Below are 22410 nucleotides of genomic sequence, written 5' to 3' on the forward strand. Positions count from 1 at the left end.
TTGATTATTTAAGACCTTGAATGTGAGGAGCAGGATTTTGGATTCATGTTCCAGTTGATGCATCAGAGTCAATCTGGGATCCAGTGTGGAGCACATGGACACTTTTAAGGCTTAAAGAACAAACCGATGATTCGATTAGATACTCAGCTCCATCTCTGGAGTCACGGCCACCAAAGCTTTGTTTCTGCTAACACTGTAAACATATACAAATGCACATTAATAGTTGTTACTGCAGAAAGAGAAAAAGAAGCGTCAAAGACAGGAAGGAGATCTGCTCCACTGCGGAGAGAGCTGCACAACTTTGTTCCTGCAGAATTGTCACACAGTCAAACTGATAATTCTTCATTTTTCATTGATAGTTAAACAGACTGGTTCTTATAGCTCTGAACGTGCTTCACAGCACAGCAGCAGCAATTGTGTGTTTCAGGAAGAAACAACGTTACAATAGAGCAGACTCTCCTGACACTGACAGAAAACACCGCGTCTTTACATCAGTGCTGACCACGTCCTTCCAGTTTCATCTACATGAAGCATATATAAATAAAACAGCGCTGACTTCATGTCTTGCTCTAGGACCGGGACACCGACCTATTCTTGATGCTGATATTGAATAAGTGGTTGACTGGTGTGTGTGTGTACCTCTAAAGATGTCTCTATAGATGACAAATACATGACTGTATACATGAAACTGACAGCAAGACGTGGGAAGGACACGGAGGCAGAGTGAGAGTTACCCTCTGAGCACTGATGAAGAGTCTGTGGATTATACTGCCAGCCAGGCCCTGGCCTGCTCCTGTCACTACCACCTCTGGTTCCTCCAGCAGGGAGCTCACAAACCTAAAGACAACACACAATGTGGAAAATATTCCCACAAAACAAAACACTTAAATAAGAACATGTAAAACCTGAAGACGCCAAAACTATAAAATAAGACCACCAACATGAGCGAGAAAGAAACGTGTGAACTGACTGTGATCCTTCAGACGCCGTCTTTGTGAAACGTTAACAGATTCATCGTGACAACCTGTTACTGACTAACTATCTATAGTGACGGTGAAGACTGTTACATGTTACCAACAGCACAAACAAAGCTGTCAGTGAGCGCAGCTCAAACTCTGCGACTCACTTCTTCAGTTCATCAGCAGCCTCTCCGCTGTCGTCCTCAGGAACGGAGAACTTGGCCTTGAGCGAGCGAGCTTGAGTGATGACTGTCTCCATGCTCAGCAGCTGGTTAATGAAATCCTGCACACAGGACAAGAACAACTGTCTGCTCAATCCTGACAGCATGAGACCCCAAGACTACGTGGCAACGTTATAGGCTGAGTCTCGGGGTGTAAAAGGCGTGTTTGGAGTCACAGTGGATACATGGCATACTTAAATGTACTTTGAGAAAGCCAAGAATGCTTTTACACAACAAGACTGTCCAATCAAGCAAAACTAACATGGTGGGGTTTAGCTGTGCAGCTGTACAGTGTTATTCAAAGAAAAGGGGCTGTATGGATACTGAGTGCTAGTGAGAAGAACATTTTTATATGTGAAGAAGTGATGATTGTTCTCAGACTTTAGGACAGTATTAAAGCAGACGTTTAATGCACCTAACGTGTGATCAAACTCAATAATAACAATCTCAGTCTCTGTTTTCGATCACTGATAAACACATCCGATATCAGCAGAGTATAAAAGCTTTGAGCCCAGGTGGGAACAGCCGAAGGAATTACTTAGGTTTAGAAAATAGTTAGCCATCACTGAGGAAGCACTGGAGTTTGTTACTCCAGCTCCCACTACAATCCCACTGCACCACACCCCTGTTTTCATGGTTCAACCATCAATGGCCATAATAATTATCAGCCAAGTTCTCAGCCATGGTGCACACTGTCCAGTCTACGTACACCTCATGTACAGCACATACTCAACTACAACAAAAACACAGTTAACAATCAATCAATAATTTATTTAAAAACAAAACTTTTTTGGGTGAATCTAATGATACTTTCTTTTAAACTGAATTCTTTGTGGAAAGTCCGGTCGAGTTTTCACTGACCTCTAACTTCTTGTAGTCCTGGTTGGGGGACTGCAGGAGCTTGCTCGCTTGAACTGTAGCTTGCTGAATGTTTTTTTGCACTGATGGAATATCTTCAGCAGACTCTGAAAGAGAAGAAATGACAGTGTTTCCAGAGTGACAGAAAGCTGTGATTAAAAGAAAGACCTGCCACGTTTGTAACCTCAATTACTGTTAACATGAGAAAAAGCCTAAAATCGAGTAAACCTGCAAACTATTATCTTACTAATACAGATCCTTTTGAAATAAACAAAACCTTCACAACATTTTATAATAATCTTTACAGAGATTAAAACATATCCACAAAGTCTTGATGGATTATTATTGGAGTTAATTAATCCAGCTATTTCAGAGGATCACAGAACACATCTGCAAATAGAAACTAAGCCTTTTGTCCAGGAATATACCCACATGTGCTTTGGCACAAGGAAAAACTCCCTTTAAACAGGAAGAAGCCTTAAGCAGAGCCAGGCTCAGGGAGGGGCGGGGCCATCTGCAATAACCGAGTACAATAACCTCAGTTTGATCTGAATTAAGAAGCAGAAAGTTAGCGGCCATCCAGGTCTTTATGTCTTTAAGACATTCCTGCAGTTTAACTCATTGGTGTGTGTTATCTGGCTTCATGGACAGATAGAGCTGGGTGTCATCTGCATAGCAGTGTAAATGTATGCTATGTCTTCTAATGATGCTGCCTAAGGGAAGCATGTATAATGTAAACAGAATTGGTCCTAGCACTGAACCCTGTGGAACTCCATAACTAACCTCAGTGTGTGAAGAGGACTCTGCATTTACATGCACAAACTGGAGTCTATCAGATAGATATGATACAAACCTTCACACATTCACGTGTTATCAGCACGGAGCGTCTCTGTCAACCTCTGGAAGTAAAGCTTTTAGTAAGTGTCATAAGATCAAAATACATTTTTTAAAGAAGTGAAACGAGGACATTATTGTTGTGTCCAAGCTATGTTTTGTATTTTGTAGTCCAGACTTAATCAGAATTAATTTGCATACAACCTGGATATGCACCAAAGCATTTCTGACCTGCTGAAACATTCTGGGATATTACAGAATAAATGAAAACTAGCTTTCTGGTTTAATTAGAGAAAAGGTCTGAGTATCACAGCAGGACGTTAGCTGATTGAGGTTTCTCCAAAGTACTGAAAACTCTCCTCAGTGATGTCCTTACTAGTGTCTCTCATTGGCTGTCTCTAGACTCAGAACTGGTCTTAGCAGTATACCGTCAACTTAGAGACGATCCAGAAACTAAGACCTGTTATAATTATACGTGAACTCTCATTAGCTAAATTAATGGTTGCACTGCAGGTGTCAGGGAACAACAGCAACACGACTGAAAGATCTTTAGCTTCTTCTAGAAACCAAATCAAATTATGCCCTGCTCCAGATGTGACAGTCTGAAGACGAAATCTAGACTTTTCTGTATCCTGGAATAATTATCAATTTATTGTGTGTAGAATAAAATAAAGAGTGGGTTTTATCTGATTTCTGATCATTACTGGAGAAAACTTGACTGAAAGAAATTCATGCTGGGGAAACTTTCCAGGCTCCTTTCACAGTGAGGGTTGGGTAGCTAGTTAGAGTAAACAAACTAAATCACATTTACCTGCATTTTAACTCCAGGGTCATGTTCTACCCATCATGCCTACGCATCCCTGAAAATATCACGTGTCCATCTCTGATACTTATAAGAGCTCAAAACTGGCCCAAACCCTGATGGAGTCCAAGGGCCTGCAGTGCAGAACACATCTTGAGCCCAAATCTTGGGGGGCTCAGGATTTGGGCTTTTTCTGCAGCTCATGGGCTGCATTCACTGAACCGACCACAAACTCATCTGTGCACCAAAGTACACAGTGAGACGTCCTTTACCCTCACATCACTGGACACTTCCAGGTTCTGGGTTTCAGTCACTCTATACCAGTGGTGCCCAAATCTTTTTGCATCACAGCTGTGATACAGAACGGCTGTGTGGGCGGAGCCTGTTTCGTTTCAGTGCCGAAAAAAAGGGGTTGTATTTTGATGTAATGACTGTGTCGATGCAATCAGTCATTACATCACTCAGCTCAGGACTGAGCTGTGTAGACGCCAGCGTGTATCATACAGTGCGTCCACTTGCAGCCCTCCTCGTTTCCCAGCCGTCGCGCCCCCGTCTGCACATCCCCACACAGTCCTCACGTTTCTGGCAGGAGCCTGTCTGCAGAGAAGTCATTCCTTTGTCACTATCAGTGGCTTCATCCACCTGCAGAGGAAAGCAGCTACCATGCACCTTATCATTAAGCACTCGATAGGCAACTTTACAGGGGCAGAGCACAGACGCAGTTTTAGCAGAGACACTGTTGAGCACGACAGTTTAGAAGTGTGTGTCTGAAAAAGCCCTCTGACTTGTCTTTGTGCTCTGGATATTTGGCGTCTTAGCTTGTTAAGCTTTAAACTGTCACAAACTTGCACTTTAAGACAGACACACTGCGGCCTCTCCTCATCACCCACCGCTGCGCAGGTATGCTTCATCTTATCTTCTTTGGTTTGGAAACATATTTGGTGATGCTTCATCCTCTGCTTTGTGTTTGTGTGCGAGCCCCGTCAAAAGCCTGTGCATTATGCTGGCAGCGTCCAAGATTTCTACTTTTTTATTCATGCAGCTTCTGGTTTTTTTCTCCATTAACATCTCGGGTTGCATTTCATTTTCTTAGTACTTATTTTAATATCTTTAGTTTTTTGTATTTCGGTCTTACTGTAATTTACCTGCTGTGGGCTCAGAGTTATTTTCCCTGATTTTATTTCATATAAACGTGTTTCTCAACCAAACGGTGAGGACTTACCTTCTTCCTTCAACTTCAGAATAGTTGCATGAAGTATACAGGGCAGGAGGTGACGGGCCAGGTCTGCAGGTTTCTGCATCGCCATGTAGTGCAGAACCTAAAGACAAACCCCCAAAAAGTTTAGTTTGCCTGGCTTCTGTTTTCCTTTTGCTCTTTCAGATCAACAGAATATTTTTGCACAGCCAACAGGCTGCCTCTGAAGAAGACTCCAGATAAACGGTGACCTTTCTCTATGATGGTTATTCACAGAGGGACCAGTCATACCCAGATCTTTAAATCTGTCATAAGACTATCAGTGAGCATTATTTTTAACTTTCTCTTTTTGGATAAACAATGTCTTTAAAAGACAGGCAACATTTTCAGTGATGGTGCAAACTGGAGCTCCGAGCTCTGCTTTCATATGTGCAGGAAGAACATGCAAACGCTTGGCAGGGACCTGCCCGGGTCCAAATCCAGGACCCTCTTTGGGTGAGGAAACAACTAACCCCAGTTACTGTTTGTCCCTTTCCCATAAAGCCGACCGGATCATTAATAGAAGCTGGTTTAAAGTTGTTCTTCATTTAACACCATCACACCACAGAAAGCTGCTGTGTGTCAGTTAAACATCGTGTGTGACAGCATCAGATCCTTTTTCATCAACATGTGAAAATGCTTCAACATGTCTGTGAGCACAGATCTGTGTTAAACTGACTTCTCCAACATACATGAGCCAAAACGGTCCCATGGCAGAAGCTGATCCTGAAAATCAGCAGAAACATTCATGAAAACACTTTGTGATCCACTTAGTAAACACGTTTGGCTTAAAAACACGCATGCGGCAAAACGAACGACCTGCTTCAGACCTTCTCGGCCTCCTTGGTGTCATCAAAAAGTCTTTTTTGGCATCGTGCAGGTGTGACCCTGGCAGTCTCCCAAGCCTCCACCCACATGTTGCCTGGGATCTTCATCCTGGGACTGAGTGTCCCCGTCACCATCGTGTTGCCCTTCTCATCGACCACTTCCTCTTCTACGTAATCCCGAGGTGAATACCAGCGCACAAAATCCTCCAGGACACAGCCGGGGTTGGCTGCCTGTGGACAGAGACACAAACTCGTACTTTAAATGAAGTAATGTGTAAATATATTCACTGACACCTCATACTGGCACTGATGACTCGAGCAGGGCCCACTCACGACACCACTGCATTCATGGACCCAAGCACACCAGGCTGTCACTGAACATAAAATGTCATTTAGGCATCAAAACGATTTCCTTCTGTTCAGGACTGGAAGTAAATACGTGTGATCTGGCAACAAAAATGTTTTACTTTTTTGTGTAAGAGTAAATCTGAAAATCTATGAATAACAAATCAATTGTATTTTAGTATTAAAACCAGTTCAGACTGAATAAAGAGCTCGTCCACACTGGATCAGAAACATGGTGGGAATAACCAACACTGTAGATTCAGGGCAGCTGCAGCATGACTTACACTGTGTGCTGGTCATTATCACTGCATTACTGCCTCAGGTCTGCAGGTCTCTGCAAAGACAAGGTTCAAATAACCTCTGAAGATGATTTATCAAACTGCAATGAGCTGTTTGAAAACTGACGACCACGTGATCGTCTGGTGATAAGAGGTTTCTGCACTCACGTAGCTTCTCCCAGCATGACTGCATCCATCATGCCACACGTGTCAGTGACAGAGTCACAGCTTTCCACAGCGTAGGCTGATCAACAGTCCTCTTATTTCACACTAGTTTACTTGTAAAAGCCTACATGACATTTTTTATTAATTCATTAATATCCCATTCATTAACTGCACAGAGAAGACGTCGTTTTCTTTAAGCTAACAGTATTATTAAAGTTCTTCATGACTGGGCCCAGTGTCCTCTTTATGGTCACCCTACCACAGCAGTACTCTCTGTGACTACTGTGTGTGTGTGTGACTGCACAGTTATGTTCACTGCAGGCAGTTCACACACACACACAAAACATCCTGAACAGTAAAACTAGCAGACATGTAGCAACTCGAGGGCACACTGACGCTAATGTGTGTATAAGAATTTATTTTATTTATGTATTATTCATATTATGTTATTGTATGATGCCTTGGTGCCACTGGATTTTAGCATGTCTCACACTCATGCAGTTAGACAGATGGTGGGAGTCTGGTAAGGAAGTTGGGGGGAAGCAGAACTCCACAGGAAGAATCTTTTGTCTCTTCGAGGACTCTGGGAGGCAGCAAGGGAGTGTGGACCTTAAGGTGTGAAACAGCTGTGCACTGCCTTTTGTTCCTGAAGAAGGCTTTTAACACAGAGCCATGCTAGGCTCAGGGAGACTCTGCTGACCGTCTGCCCCGCGATCATGCGGGCTCTCCACCAAGCTTGGTTTTCTGTTCTTTGTTTTGATTAAAGAATGTTAGCTACCGCTCGTCTGCAGGCTTTATTTAATGGAAAACTTCCACAACATGTGGCTAATGCTAAAGGCTAACGGGTGGCTGTAGCTCATTAGCAGGTCATCTACTGATCAGAAGGTCGTGGTTCACTCCCTGGTTCCTCCAGTCTGCAGGCCAAGTATCCTTGGTAAATGGCCTGTATTTGTATAGTGCTTTACTAGTCCCTAGGTTTACACAACCAGTCATCCACCCATTCACACACACATTCACACACTGGTGATGGCAGCTACATTGTAACCACAGCCACCCTGGGGCGCACTGACAGAGGCGAGGCTGCCGGACACTGGCGCCACCGGGCCCTCTGACCACCACCAGTAGGCAACGGGTGAAGTGTCTTGCCCAAGGACACAACGACCGAGACTGTCCAAGCCGGAGCTCAAACCGGCAACCTTCCGATTACAAGGCGAACTCCCAACTCTTGAGCCACAATCGCCCCATAGCCAAGATACTAACCCCAAGCTGCTCTCCGATGTGTCCGTCTAAGTGTGGATGTTAGACAGGAAGCACTAAGAAACTTAGGAGACAGCTGACCCAGAGTGTGTCCGACTCACTTTGAAGGACTCCATGTCAGATAGCAGACAGGCACTCTGCATCCGAGCACGCAGGTGGGTACCTTCAGCTGATGTGCCCAGTTTGGTCAGTACCTCTGACTTCTCTGCTAACAGGTCCTCTGTCATTGGAGCAGGTTCCTGAAAATGAAACATGACGCACAGATATCAGACTCAGTCAGCTTCAGCTGAGGTTAATGACATTTCTGTGAACCACTTATATGAGATCTGCTTTCATGGTTTTGTCACACAAAGGTCGCCTCTGTACTGTTACAACCGCTTTCTTTTAGTTCTAATTATTAACTGCACGTCTTTGAACATGGAGCGAGTGGGGTTGGGTTAACTCTGACTCTAAACTGCCCACAGGTGTGAATGAGAGCATAAATCAGAGGTGTCCAACTCCAGGCCTCGAGGGCCGGTGTCCTGCAGGTTTTAGATGTGTCCTTGATCCAACACAGCTGATTTAAATGGCTAAATTACCTCCTCAACGTGTCTTGGGTTAGGGCTATCCTTTGTTGCTAGTTAGCCTGACCTGTATCCCCAATGTTAAGTTTGTACATTGTATGTATGGTCGATTAGGTCATCTCAGTTGCAGGCAACCAACAAATAAAGCTTATCCTTATCGTGGAAGTTCTCCAGAGGCTGAACTAACCATCTGATTCAGGTGTGTTGACACAGGGTGAGATCTGCAGGACGCCGGCCCTCGAGGCCTGGAGTTGCCCACCCCTGGGTTAAATGTTTGTCTGTCTCTCTGTGTTCGCCCTGCGACTGGCGACCTGTCCAGGGTGAACCCCGCCTCTCGCCCTATGGTATGGGATAGGCTCCACCCCATGTGACCCGACTATTATTTTCAACATGCTGTATTTGGAATAAATAACAGCATATGATGTGTTTGCACAGTGAGGCAGTGACTCTGACCTGTGTGGTGACCTGTGAACACAGAGAGGCTCTGCAGAGTTGAGCAGAGTCATGTTGTTGTAGGGGTGCAGCCTGCCCTCAGCTCTGCCCTCAGCTTGTGTCGCCTCAGTCTCGCCCTGGTCACTCAGGCACTCAAAGAATTCCTCCTCGCTGTCACTCCACGAGTCCCAGGATTTTCCTTGAGACATCTCTCTTGTTGAACTGGAAGCACTGGTTGCACACTCTGGTCCTTGGCGGCTCTTCTGGCAGGCACCTGAGACCCTGTGTTCCTTTTCTTTCCCCTCGGGTACCTTGTGAGATTCATCTCTGGCCTTCTTCCTTTCGATACAACAATTCAGCATCTGTCCAGGAACAAAAACTCTTTTCACACATGGAAACATAACACTGCTACTTGTGTTCAACAGACAACACGACATAAACAGGTGTTTGGGAGTTTGAAGATGCTGTATCACACTGAGCATCAGCTCTCAGAATTCATTTTTCTCTTTATCACCTAAACATCGTTCCAATTATCAAAGTTAACACAACACTTTTGATAAACCACTGGAATTAAAGTTGCAAGTCTACAAATGTGCATGATGTTGTTTTTTGTCTTTTAAATCGTTCGATTAGTCCTTGATCTTTGTGCACTTTGTGTGGCTACCTGGAACTTCTGATGCAAAAGACAACAGCGAAGATCAGGAGCTCCACCTGCCAGCCTGCAGATTAGGAAGCACAGAGATGGATATGAGTGAACACCAGTGTGTTAACAGAGAAACAAATACTGCTTAAACAATTTCAAGCAAAGTTTTAGTTAGAGCACGGCACAAACACTGCAGGGGCTTTTGTGCCTGGTATTATGTACTTGGATTTTTACATTTTGGTCATTTGTCTGTTATTAGAGACGGACGGAGATCCAACATGACTGACAACAAGACCAAAGCCCGATTCTAAAGTGTCGGCTCAGCTGGACAGCTGAAGCTGGACAAAGTACAGACATCCAGCATTTGACTTTATTTATATGGCACAGGATAAGAACCACAGAGTGCTTCACAATAATATGAAACAGCACAAATCTAGTTCAAAGCCAGGCTAAATAAATGAGTCTCAAGCTGCTGTTTATAAAAATAAATGCAATCAAGGCAACATAATGATGGAGGCAAAGCACTCCACAGCCTGGGGGCCCCCGCTCTGACAGATCCATCTCCTCTGGTCTCAAAATGTGTTTCTGTCTTCTGTCTGTGTCCAAGTCAACAGTCTAACGAGGTCCCACAAATGTCTGCAAATAGGTTCTGCTCTTCCACGAAGTCCTTTGAGATCCCGACTGAAATCGGCTGGTGCCAATATCTGCTGAGTGTTGGCCACGAATAAAGCAGCAATAACAGAGTTCAACGAGAACAACAACTTTTCATTATCACTTATTCTTCACTCTCTCCACAGCTGACGGACCAACAGCAGCACACAGAGGACAGTGGTACCAGATACTTTGTATGCCGTCACCATCTGACAGAGGAGCTCCAGGGCTGAAAATATATCCTCAACCTCAGGTTCAACTAACGAACTGACCCAGTCACAGACTTCCAGGGAGGCTTTGGAGTATCATTCCCAAGTTCAAGCACAGCCCCTAGTCCCACTTCATAGAAAGGGAAACCGCTACTGTAGTCTGCTTATCCCGAGGTGGGAAACCAGGACAGTCCAACAACATCCACAGACTCAGTGGGACTCGCACCTCCAGCCCAGGAGTCCTGCCACCAAAGAGTCATGTAACTCGTCACAGACCTCGCCAATTAATATCAAATCAACTATCAGCTGGTTCAGTCCCAACTGATGGTCTCATTATTCAGGTTTCACACAAGAAACGTCTCATGACGGGTAAAAACAACGAGCTCTCTCAAGACTTTTGCAAAACATGCTGGTGGCAGTGGTCACAGTAGAACTACTGAAGGTTCCAGCGCACTTTTGGTAAAGTGGAAAGAATATTATTTCACCATAAATGGGCCACGACCAGGTGCTTCCCACAAGATTTCACACAGACCAGTGAAAAGAATTATCAGAAGAGTCAAGGCCCAGTTATGAAGAGCCACAGAAAGGCCTGGAATCAGCAGGTACGACTGTTTCAAAGAAAACAATATGTGCGCAAGAGCCACAGAAAAAAAGAGAAGCGTGAAGTGTGTTTAAAGTTTGCTGAACAAGTCTGTGAAACGCTGGCAGAATATTATCATCTGCATTCATAAAGTATCCACAGGCGTCTTTGCCTGCTCTCCTGTACACTCATGAGTTCACACCTACCTGCCCCTCTAACACCATCGTTACATTTGCTGATGATGCGACAATCATCAGCGGAGAAGACGGCGAACAGGCAGGAGGTTAAAAACCTGACAGGCTGCTGCAATGAACACAAGCGTCTGCTCAGCGCCATCAAAACTAAGGAGATGTGACCTCAGCAGAGGGAAACACGTTCCTCTCCACATCAAGCAGACTGTGTTCAGCGAGTGTCCTCGTTCCTGGGGACTCACGTAGCTGAGGACCTCTCATGGTCCAAAGTCAAAGACTCCACCTCAGGATGCTGAGGAGGAGGAGGAACCATCTGGAGAAGAAAGTCTTGGTGGCTTTTTTACCACAGCACCATAGTGTGTCCCCACCTACTGCTAACAGCTTGGTATGCTAACTGCTCAGTGGGTCATTGAGACAGCACAGAAGAATAGTGCCTGTCCCTTTCCTTCCCTGGAGGACATGGTCAGCACTCGCTGTCTCAGGAGAGCCAATCAAATCTCATCTCATCCTGGACAGCACCTGTTCAAGAAACAGGACAGCCAGGCTAAGAAAACAGCTTTTCCCCTGGACCATCGATCACTGAACACTAAGCTCAGTGAATGGACCGAGTGAGCCTCCCTCCTACCTGAGACAGTCCTGTGTAACATTCAGTATAATGTTCACTAATGCTGCCAAATGTAAGCTTACATCTAATACAAAACACCAGCATAACACGGGACAATTACACCCTCCCTCCATGGCTGCTGCCATCCAACCAGTGCAATACTCCTCTGGTTAAATGGTAAATGGACTGGTTCTTATATAGCGCTTTTCTACTCTTCTGAGCACTAAAAGCACTTTACACAACTTGTGCATTCACCCATTCGCACAAGCACATTTTTCTAGGTGCTTTCTAAGTAACATTCTCTCTCTCACACACACACACACTCCAATGAATGCATCGGAGAGCAATTTGGGGTTAGTATCTTGCCCAAGGATATTTGGCATGCAGCCTGGGGGAAGCCAGGAATTGAACCACCAACCTTCCGATCAGTAGACGAACCGCTCTACCGCCTGAGCTGCAGCCACCCTATTTTATTGCTATTTTATTCAGTTTGACGAATGAATGATGAGTGTAAGCAGGTAAGAATGTATGCAAGCTCTGCTCCAGTGTAATGCATAGGTACAACAATACGCTTTAACTTTAATATAGTTTGGTCACTTAATTCAATTCAATAAAACTTTATTGATCCTGAAGGCTGACCCCGATGGAAATTGGGTTAAGGCTGCCGACCTTTGCCAGCGCCATCTTACCCTTCTGACCATACATACATGACACAAACATCACATGGGGAAGACAGGTCAGAGAGGTATAACAATGGAAAATGCACCACATGAGGAAAGATAAGGAGAAAAAAAATAACTCCCCCCAGACTGAGCTCCAACAGGGAGATCAGTTTGAGAACAGAAAAAACACCTCTGCACATGAAACACATGACAAGCAACAGGGATGGGTAAAGGGTGAGAGACAGCCAGTGTAGACAGCACATCCGGGCCTGCGTGCGCTGGTCTCCTTGATCCACCGTCAGCATCGGAGGGGAATAAGCGTCGAAGGCGTTTGGAGGGGGAGGGGGGAGGAGTGTACATCTGCATGTGTATATATGTCTGTGTAAGTGTGTGCGTGTCCAGAGTTCAGCTGAGACAGTGTCCTCCTCCCTGCCAGGCTAAGTAAACAGTCTTCCAGCCAACCCAGGTGGCCTTGCATGGAGTGGGAAGAACAGTCTAAACACAGTCGTTATCAGGGAGTTGTTGTTCGGCTCCAGCCTTGAGCCCACGGCTGGGGCCGAAGGGGTATCCGCATAAGTGATGGAGGTTTTTACTTTAGTGTGAACAGCTCATATGAATTTCAAAGCTGTTCTAACACTCCGACACTGGTCTCTCAATCTCCCGTTGGAGAGCCGTGAGCTTCTCCATGATGTTATCAAACTTGCGCTCCGTGATGTTGTCATTCTTGTGCTCAGAGAGCCGATTCTGAGAACTCAAAGACACGACGTCGTAGTCTCACTCCCAGCGCTTTATTTGTTACGCCATTTTTCTCCACACCAACAACAACCCTTCGCGGGCAACAGTACTCTCGCAGTATAACAGAAAATAACAAGTTAGTAACGACCGCAGTCAGCTTCTCCAAGATGTGATCCAATTTGCACTCAGAAGTCTTATTCTGAGTGTTCAAAGCAGCCGTGCGTTCTCCAAGATCTTATCCATGCTGCGTTCAATGAGCCCATTTTGAGAAACTCACGCCTCTTCCCATCGTTTGAATCCCAGCGGGCAGCCTTGTGGGGGTTTGAACAGCCGGTTCCGCTTTCTTAATTCTTCGATAAGTCAGGGCCAAGCCAGCTCCGATCAGCCAGAACCCTGTTACCATGGTTCCGAACAGGTAGATCTCTTCAGCACTCAGGCTCACCCGAGCCCAGACTTCTCGTTGAGAAAGGGGTGTCAATTGCATTCAGGGAGCAGTTGATCCAATCCATAATTCCTCTTTTAGGTTTTAGAGAACAGACTGTGAGAGAGTGTTCCAGGGAAAAGTAATACAAAAAACACGAGACTAGACAAGGACACAAGAGGCTAAGCAGGGAAGCTAAGGGAGAGGAGAAAAGTGCGACTGCCTTTGTTAAGAGCAAAACTCTTTGAATGCTGTAAACACACCGTGTTTGGGTGGCTGCATCCCAAAAACACCACAGCAACACTGGAGGTGGGAGCATTATGATTTTGATGTTCCCAAAAAAATGTGTGATTGCTTAGAAAAGTTATGCATAAAAACCTTATAACAAGCTGCAAAAGGGACTGAGCCATTAAATCTAACTCCAGGAAGGATGAATGGAGACATTGTTGATTAAAATCTGCTGCCATCTACCAGGATGATGAAGATGAAACAAGGATGGATGTTTCAGCAAGACCATGATCACAAACACAGCCAATGGAAACTGTTGGTTTCAGAGGAATCAAGTAAAGCTGCTGGAACGGCCCAGCCAATCACCTGAGCTGAATCTGTGGGAAGGATCCACGGAGCATTCGGGATTTAGAGACTGTTTGTGTGGTGAGTGGGTCAAAGTCATGAGCAATGATGGGACTGGTTTCTCCATACAGAAGCTGCCATGAACTGTCATCACCAACATTTGTATAAAGTAATAAATAAATGTCTGTGTGTTTAATGTCCCTGTGTTACCGACATCTGGTGATAATTTCACATCAAAGCACCTTTAGAAATATATTTGCTTAGAGAACTGCTGACGTGTTCAATACTTATTTTACCTGCTATAAAATGAAAATGTTAATATGTGTGACATCTTTAAAATCAAAGCAGCACGAGCCTGTGAGGTACCCACCCACAAATAAGATGGTTATTTTCCCACCGGTAATGCAACTCAAGGACAAACTCCTGCCAGAGGTGTCCAACAGCCCGCAGCCCACCGTAGTAATAGTTGACCAGACACACACACAGAGCCAGACGGTAGGTCAGACTGTCACTGGGGGCTGACTTCAGCTGGTGGAAAAGGTTCTACAACGAGGGAAAAGACCAGCATGAAATCAAACAGCAGGACACCAAATTTAATACATTCTAATAAAAATCCTGACAAAGTACTGACAGCACTGAGCCCGTCTTCACTCTGAAACTTATATTGGACCTGACCTGAGTGTAACCTTGAGTGTGCGAGTGGTGAAGAGGCAAACATACATAATCAGAGGTTTTCTCTTGCTCCGATGTCCCACTGGAGTTGGACAGCTGAGTGTTATTCTTACAGTCAGACTTCTCCACAGCAGCATCTGGAAACAGATACTGAGACACAAACACAAATAAATAAGTCTGTCATTTAGAAACTCTGTTGTTTTATAGATGTTAGAAGAATTAAACAAGTGCAGCTCACGTAGTCATCACTTCATGATAAAACACAGGATGCTGATCGCTCAGTGGCAAAAGCAGGATGTGACCAGAAGTAGACAATAAAAATAAGAACGCTGCCTGATATCCTGTTTAAGATGACGCTCTTGTGCTTTACTGAGCTGCTGTCAGATGGGATCAATATCTGTGGCCAGCACTCTAAGACATAAATGCAATTACGGCTGTAGTTTTAAGATTCAAGGCTGTCTTAGCTCGAGCTGCTGAGTGTGACGGGCTCAACAGTGACCAGGAAGGAAAAACTGTTTGTGAAAAGAAGCAGAGGAGCCACATCAGTACGAGTCAAACTACCACACGCTCCGAGGTCTCTGCTGCTCTGAATATCACGCTCACCGTCTCCTAACACGGGATCCACACCTCTTCTGTCAGAATCAGTTTCCTCATAAAATGAGCTGAAACCATTAAAACTCAGTCAAGTATTAGTCAACTCCGACTAGTTAATGCCTTTTAAACAGGTTACATGATTAACTCTTACCAGAAGGACAGAATTGAGTATCTCGGTGTTAAGGGGCGACTCATCGATGCGTCGATGGCGGCGAATGTGCTTCCGGGCACTTTGCACCATGTTGGAGACAGACAGTTTGGAAATGGGCACAGTTGCTGCTGGCTCGGTCAGCTTGGACAAAGCAGAGCTGATATCACTGTTTTCTACAGACGACAAACACATCCAAGAGTTTCTGTTCAATTGCTGAGGCCCGGGTCAGCACAGATGCCCAGATCTCCCAGTAAGCTACGCACGTTTCCAGAATGCAGTATGGTCACTCAACAAGTAAAGCCAGGAACCTGACCTTTGGCCTCATCTTCAGCGTATCCTCTTCCAGGAATCTCCTCTGTACACTCAGTCCTACAGCAGAGTTTAAAGAGCTCTGTCACAGCCTCACCTACAGGGAACACAAACAGTTACTGACCTGATATTTTCTTATTCAAACTTTTCATGAAGCACACGCTTCAGCACAGCGAAGCAGGACAACATCTGTGTAACATTTTCTAAATCATGGACGTGGCAACAAAAGAAAAGTCCACTTTACATCACATGTAAAGTGCTTGGGGCTGTCATGAGAGGCGGGGCACACCCTGGACAGGTCGCCAGTCTGCCGCAGGGCAAACACAGAGACAGACATTCACACCGTGGGAAATTTAGAGCCCCAATGAACCTGTCCCCACTAACTGCATGACTTTGGACTGTGGGAGGAAGTAGGAGGCCCACACATAGAACAATGAGGAAAAAAAGACACTTTATTTGTCCTTCACTATGTTCTTTCTATCGGTAGCTTGATTACATCCGTCTTATCTGCTGCGTATCATTTGATGCATGAATTTTAGCTTAGAAATAGTTTCCTCTGTGCTGTTCGGACAAAAAACAAAGCCATAAAAAGTCTTCACACATCACACAACAATGTGTATGTTTGTAATGGATCCAAGTGTATTAGCAACCAGAAAAATACAACATTAAGGTCAGTGCACTTAATGCACTGACCTTAATGTAGTATGTAGTGGTGTGTTTGAAATCTGTACTGACTAGTAAAACCTCTGTGGTCTGCCCCAAAGCATCATGGTCTCTGTCCCCGAGTGTCCCACTGATCAGCTTAACTTACCCAGTAAACACTGAGGATTTTCAGCCGTCCTGACTCGAACTGACCAGTGAGGAGCTTGAAGAGGGTCGAGGTCACTGTTGGGTGATAAACAGAGTAAACAGTAGAGGAGAGTTTCTGATACACTTTTAGTTAAAGGGTTTTTATAAGTAATGAGTCATGTTTGATTACATGTGACGTAGTCCTTCACCAGTAATCAAGATAATTACACATGTAAGCATTTCCTTATGTCACACTCAGTTTGTCCCTTCATGCTTGTTAGACCTGTGCCAGCTCTGTTTGGGCCTTACAATCAAACCCATGTACGTTTACCCTTTTAATAAACTGCTCCACCCATTTCCTACTTTACGAGTGAAATATGAAGCAATGCAGTGTGTACACGGATGCAACACTCAGTGCTCAGCGCAGCGTTTTGTGTGCTATAGTGCAAGTGAACAGCTCACTCCCATCAAAGCTTTTCCATTGGATCGTTAACACAAACACCAAATGTCAGGAGGACATGCGCCTCAAACTGGAGTTGTCTTTCTAGCCCGGGTACCTCATCACTCAGTGTGGTGCACTTTAGCCCACGCTAGCATCAGCTGTGGTCACTGGCTGATTAGTGCTGGTTTCTATGGGCTCAGATTGTGGTCATTTGTACTTGTAAATCAAATGTGTAGTTGTGAGCTTTGTAACCTTGTAAGCCAGAATATCTGAAGATTTCATGTTTGTGCATCTACAGATGAGAATTTGTGTGTTTGTAAAAAATATTTACACGAGTTACAATTTTTTTTTTGTTAAGGTCGTCTTACAGACACAAAGCAACAAACTGTGTGTAAAACTCTGCGCTCAGGTTCCCTAGCAGTGTGTGAGTTTGAACTCACAAGTGCAAAATATTTATGACCACAATTTGAGCCCATCGGTTTCCTCGTGGCTCAGCTGGTGACACAGTTGCAGTGAGGCTGAGTGTTGCGAGGTAACAAAACGATCTAGCTGGTATGTTGCAGCTGCTCTTAGTACAGTACACCAGAACACTGCACACACAGCCTTACCTGTACACGTCATTATCCACAACTATGCCTTCAATAAGATGAGGCCAGGTTGTTGCGAGATGAAGTTCACTACAAAAGTGAAAAACAGAAACACAGTAACAGCAAACAAAGTAAGTCTTCCTCAGACCCACAGATAAGGATGATGATGAAGAGGCTCCAAGACCACGTGATAAGCAACAAAGCCGTCACACCGACTGCTCAGTGTGCAGAAAACATGTGACTGTAATTTTTAGAAAGTATCATCAGTTTTTACCTTATTGGCTCCTCACAGGCACCGAATGGAAACTTCCCAAACTCCACCCCCCCCACCTCGCCACCAAGGAGCGCATCAAAATCTGCCAGAAAAAACACAAAAAAACTGAATAATCGTCCAAACAGCAGAGCAGGCAGTCTGTCACCAGAGCCCACCCAGGGCTTCCTCACAGTCAGGGAGTTCAGTAACACAACCAACCTCTGTTTGTGACACACACACACACACACACGTAAAACATATTGAACGCATCACCAATTGTCTACATATATTTCTAAAGGTGATGTTCACATGAAATTCTCACTAGATGTTGGTAACAACCCATCCAATCCACACATGCAGAGAAACAACTTTAAACTATACAAACTTTAAATCAAACAATATAACAAATAAACTCGATGTATTGTGAGTTTTTCTACGTACGATGGTGAAAATTCAAAATCCTGCTCCTCACATACAAGGTCTTAAATAAGGCTTTGCCAACTCCAGGCCTCGAGGGCTGGTGTCCTGCAGGTTTTAGATCTCACCCTGGGTCTACACACCTGAATCAAAGGATTAGTTCATTACCAGGCCTCTGGAGAACTTCAAGACATGTTGAGGAGGTGATTTAGCCATTTAAATCATCTGTGTTGGATCAAGGACACATCTAAAGCCTGCAGGACACCGGCCCTCGAGGCCTGGAGTTCGATGCCTGCCTAAATAATCAGGCCCCATCTTATCTTAATGACCTTGTAGTACCATATCACCCTATTAGAGCACTTCGCTCTCACACTGCAGGCCTACTTGTTGTTCCTAGAGTATTTAAAAGTAGAATGGGAGGCAGAGCCTTCAGTTTTCAGGCCCCTCTTCTGTGGAACCAGCTTCCAGTTTGGATTCAGGAGACAGACACTATCTCTACTTTCAAGATTAGGCTTCAAACTTTCCTATTTGCTAAAGCATATAGTTAGGGCTGGACCAGGTGACCCTGAATCCTCCCTTAGTTATGCTGCAATAGACGCAGGCTGCCGGGGGATTCCCATGATGCATTGAGTGTTTCTTCTTCACTCACTATGTGTTAACAGACCTCTCTGCATTGAATCACATCTGTTATTAATCTCTGTCTCTCTTCCACAGCATGTCTTTATCCTGTCTTCCTTCTCTCACCCCAACCAATCACAGCAGATGGCTCCGCCCCTCCCTGAGCCTGGTTCTGCTGGAGGTTTCTTCCTGTTTAAAGGGAGTTTTTCCTTCCCACTGTCCCCAAAGTGCTTGCTCATAGGGGGTCATATGATTGTTGGGTTTTTCTCTGTATCTATTATTGTACGATCTACTGTGCAATATAAAGCACCTTGAGGCGACTGTTGTTGTGATTTGGTGCTGTATAAATAAAACTGAACTGAACTGAACAGGTAAAAATATGGCGACATCAGGAGTTTCAGAAGGTGAGAGAATGAATCTCGCTGCAAAAGAAATGATGTTTTAAACCCTGCATGTCAACGTCTCCCTGCACACCAAGCAAACATTAAATAAACTGTTTTATAGTCACTGTCTCGACTTGTTTCTGTAATTTGATGTCATCCATTTTTTTTATTTTGCCATTTTTATAAGAACAACAGAGCAGCTTTTTCATTTCAGTCGTTTTATTTTGACTCATGATTTTTTTCTTGACGTCGTTTTTTGTTGCTGTGATCTTTTGATGTTAAAGTCTAGTGTTGACCACAGAAAGAGACTTACTGTGATTATACTGTAATCTGTGAAAATCCTCTGTGTGCAGCTGATGGTTAAAAGAAAACATTTCAGTTCATTCAGATCATTTTTATGTTGACAATAGAAAACCATCCTGAATGGTCGGTTTGAATAAGTGCAAATTTAGATCCTATATGGTTGAAAATAACTTAAACATATCGTGATTTATTTCGTGTTTTGTGATATAGCAAAAAAAATATTGTGATATTACATTTTCCTCATATCACCCAGCGCCACCATAGATGTCCATACATGACGTCTAACAATGAAGAATGACACGGGGGAAATGTATTGGACAGAAAGAAAGGTGCAAAAAGACACATTTATGAGTAATTACAGAGCAATCCTGCCACTTAGTGCAAATTAATATCAGCCGGTTCAGTCCCAACTATGGCCTCATTAGCCAGGTTTCACACAAGAAGCGTCTCATGATGGGTAAAACCAACAAGCTCTCTCAAGACCTTTGCACACTTAAGACTGATGGCATCGGCTACAGAAGAACTTCTAAGTTACTGAAGGTTCCAGTGAGCACTGTTGGGGCCATAAACCTGGCGTTGCCCCTGCAGGGTTTTTATTTATTTACGATAAACCAGCCACGACCAAGCGCTCCCCACACGATTTCAGACAGACGAGTGAAAAGACTTATCAGAAGAACGACCTGGAACCAGCAGGTACAATCGTTCCACAGGAAACAACAACATGACCTGCATCACACACACGACTCCTAAAAGCCACTGGCAGGGTTTCTGGATGTCAGCCACTTGCTGACATGTATTTAAAAAAAATTTAATAATTTCTTAATAATAATATTACATTTTTCTATTTGTGTATTAATGACATGACATGTACTGCCTACCTGGAGGCTGCTGCGGCCATGAATACTGCTGCCAGTCTTGGAGCACGTAGGTGAAGCGAATGGCGATGTTGACTGGAGGCAGAGGGAACAGGGAACAACCCTGATGACAACAGGAAGACATCAGCTCATGTTTATGGTAACAAGCTGCAGCATTAATCTCTCTGTACAGGCGTGGATTACACCTCGTCATTGTCGGCTGTTTCTGGGAACATACTGAACACATTTAACCCTCATGTGTGGATGATGACAACATCAATCAGGATTTTTATTCTTCTTTAGGAATGAATATAAGATTTTTGAACTTCATTTTTTAAATGTCCACTTAGGTGGACAACATAGGTTTTGACTTATGAAGGGTATGGAGACATCAGTGTGTAGTGTTTCTGTGCAAGTTTACCATCAACACCAACACAAATACAAGAAAACAGCCTTTGAATAGCTGCAGACCACTGTGCATGAAAGGGTTAAACAACGTGATGTCTGGGAATCCATTGTGTTTCCAGGAATAGGAATAAACAAAGTTCAAACAAACTGATCATTAAACCGACATCCACTTCCTAACAGTCTTTATTTTATTCACAAATTAACTCCACAAAAATCCAGAAACCGAATTTACACAGAATTAGACGTCTTCTTCTTCCTCTTCTGTTTTCCCAATGTTCACATAACTAAGCAGTGTGCTGTACTGTTATCAACCTGCTCTTTGACGAACTATTACAAGAATATATTCTTATTATAAGATAAGATGTTTGTGTTATTTTCAAGTTGAATACAGTTTTTGTGTGACTGTCAGAGCACAGCAGGAGGAGGAGGAGGAGAGACTGTACATGAGCAGGAAAAACCAGATGAATAAATGTTTTAGAAAATACATTTACATGCACTTCGTGGATGCTTTTATGATTATTAGTTGCATTTAACAGGATTCACATCGTCCTAAAATCGTCTGGAACAGGATGCTGAGGTGATACTTGTAGAACATGGGTACATGACGCTCTGTGGCTGCACAATTTTAATTTTTCTTTATTAAAAACAAACAAACAACCTTGAAATATGATCCATATAAAGATGTTTGTTCCAGAGCACTTACTATCTTAGATTTGAAGATGTCGAGCAGGCCGGACAGGTGGTTGTACTGCACGGGCGCTCGACGCAGGTGAACGATCTCAAAGTCGGTGCGCACGCCTGGTCCTTTGCACTCTCCGGCATACATCCGCCTCCACTTCTGCTGGATCTGCACAAACATCGGCACCTGACTGAACACAAGATAAACAGCAGAAGGCATTACTAGCAGGATCTCTGGTACACGCCCGACATCCAGCTTCAGTTTCTCTCAACCAGCAACAATCCAGCTAAACTAAACAGTCCGACTGAAACACAGAGCAACAAGCTGCAGAACTGCATTGTACTGGCATGTATGTCAGCACTGTCACTGCACGGACCACTGAGTGCTACACAGACTGGTTTTAATATGTTGTGTTCATTGGCGTAATCTGGGGCTGCAGCAATTCATCACTTCTAAAAAAATCCTCCAAACCCATTCTTTGCTGCGATGCAGCGATGCAGCGATGCAGCGATGCAGCGATGCAGCGATGCAGCGATGCAGCGTGCTCTGTAGCACAGACTTGTTCAACGATGTAAACGTGTGTGAGGGATAGGTCAGTAGGTAGAGTGGCTGCCCCGGGATCAGAAGGTTGGGGGTTTGAATCAAGTGAAAAGCTAAGCTGAGGTACCCCTGAGCAAGGTCCCTACACGTCTGCTACCCACCAGCTCGATAGCTAGCCGGGAGCTCGAGGGTCACTGAAGCCGCAGAGAACGGCACAACTCCCGGCACATCATGTTCAGATCACCGCAGACTTTCGCTACTCAGGTTAAACGTGATATATAAGTCACTTAGACAACCTAAAAATGTTATTGTTGGACTTTTTTCAGTGTTTTATTTGTTCGTGAGTAAATCGGTTTGGCTGAGATTA

The 22410-nt window shown here is 44.3% G+C and overlaps 1 pseudogene; it reads right to left on the bottom strand.

The window, feature by feature from the left end:
• Positions 1 to 520: 520 nt before the first annotated feature.
• On the bottom strand, positions 521 to 21688 carry LOC146629800 (rab3 GTPase-activating protein catalytic subunit-like; annotated as a pseudogene).
• Between the last annotated feature and the right edge of the window lie 722 nt (positions 21689 to 22410).

This window comes from Diplotaxodon limnothrissa, linkage group LG7, assembly GCF_057381915.1.
Source record: "Diplotaxodon limnothrissa isolate DT_005_m linkage group LG7, D_limnothrissa_male_GT1.1, whole genome shotgun sequence".
Taxonomy (NCBI): domain Eukaryota; kingdom Metazoa; phylum Chordata; class Actinopteri; order Cichliformes; family Cichlidae; genus Diplotaxodon; species Diplotaxodon limnothrissa.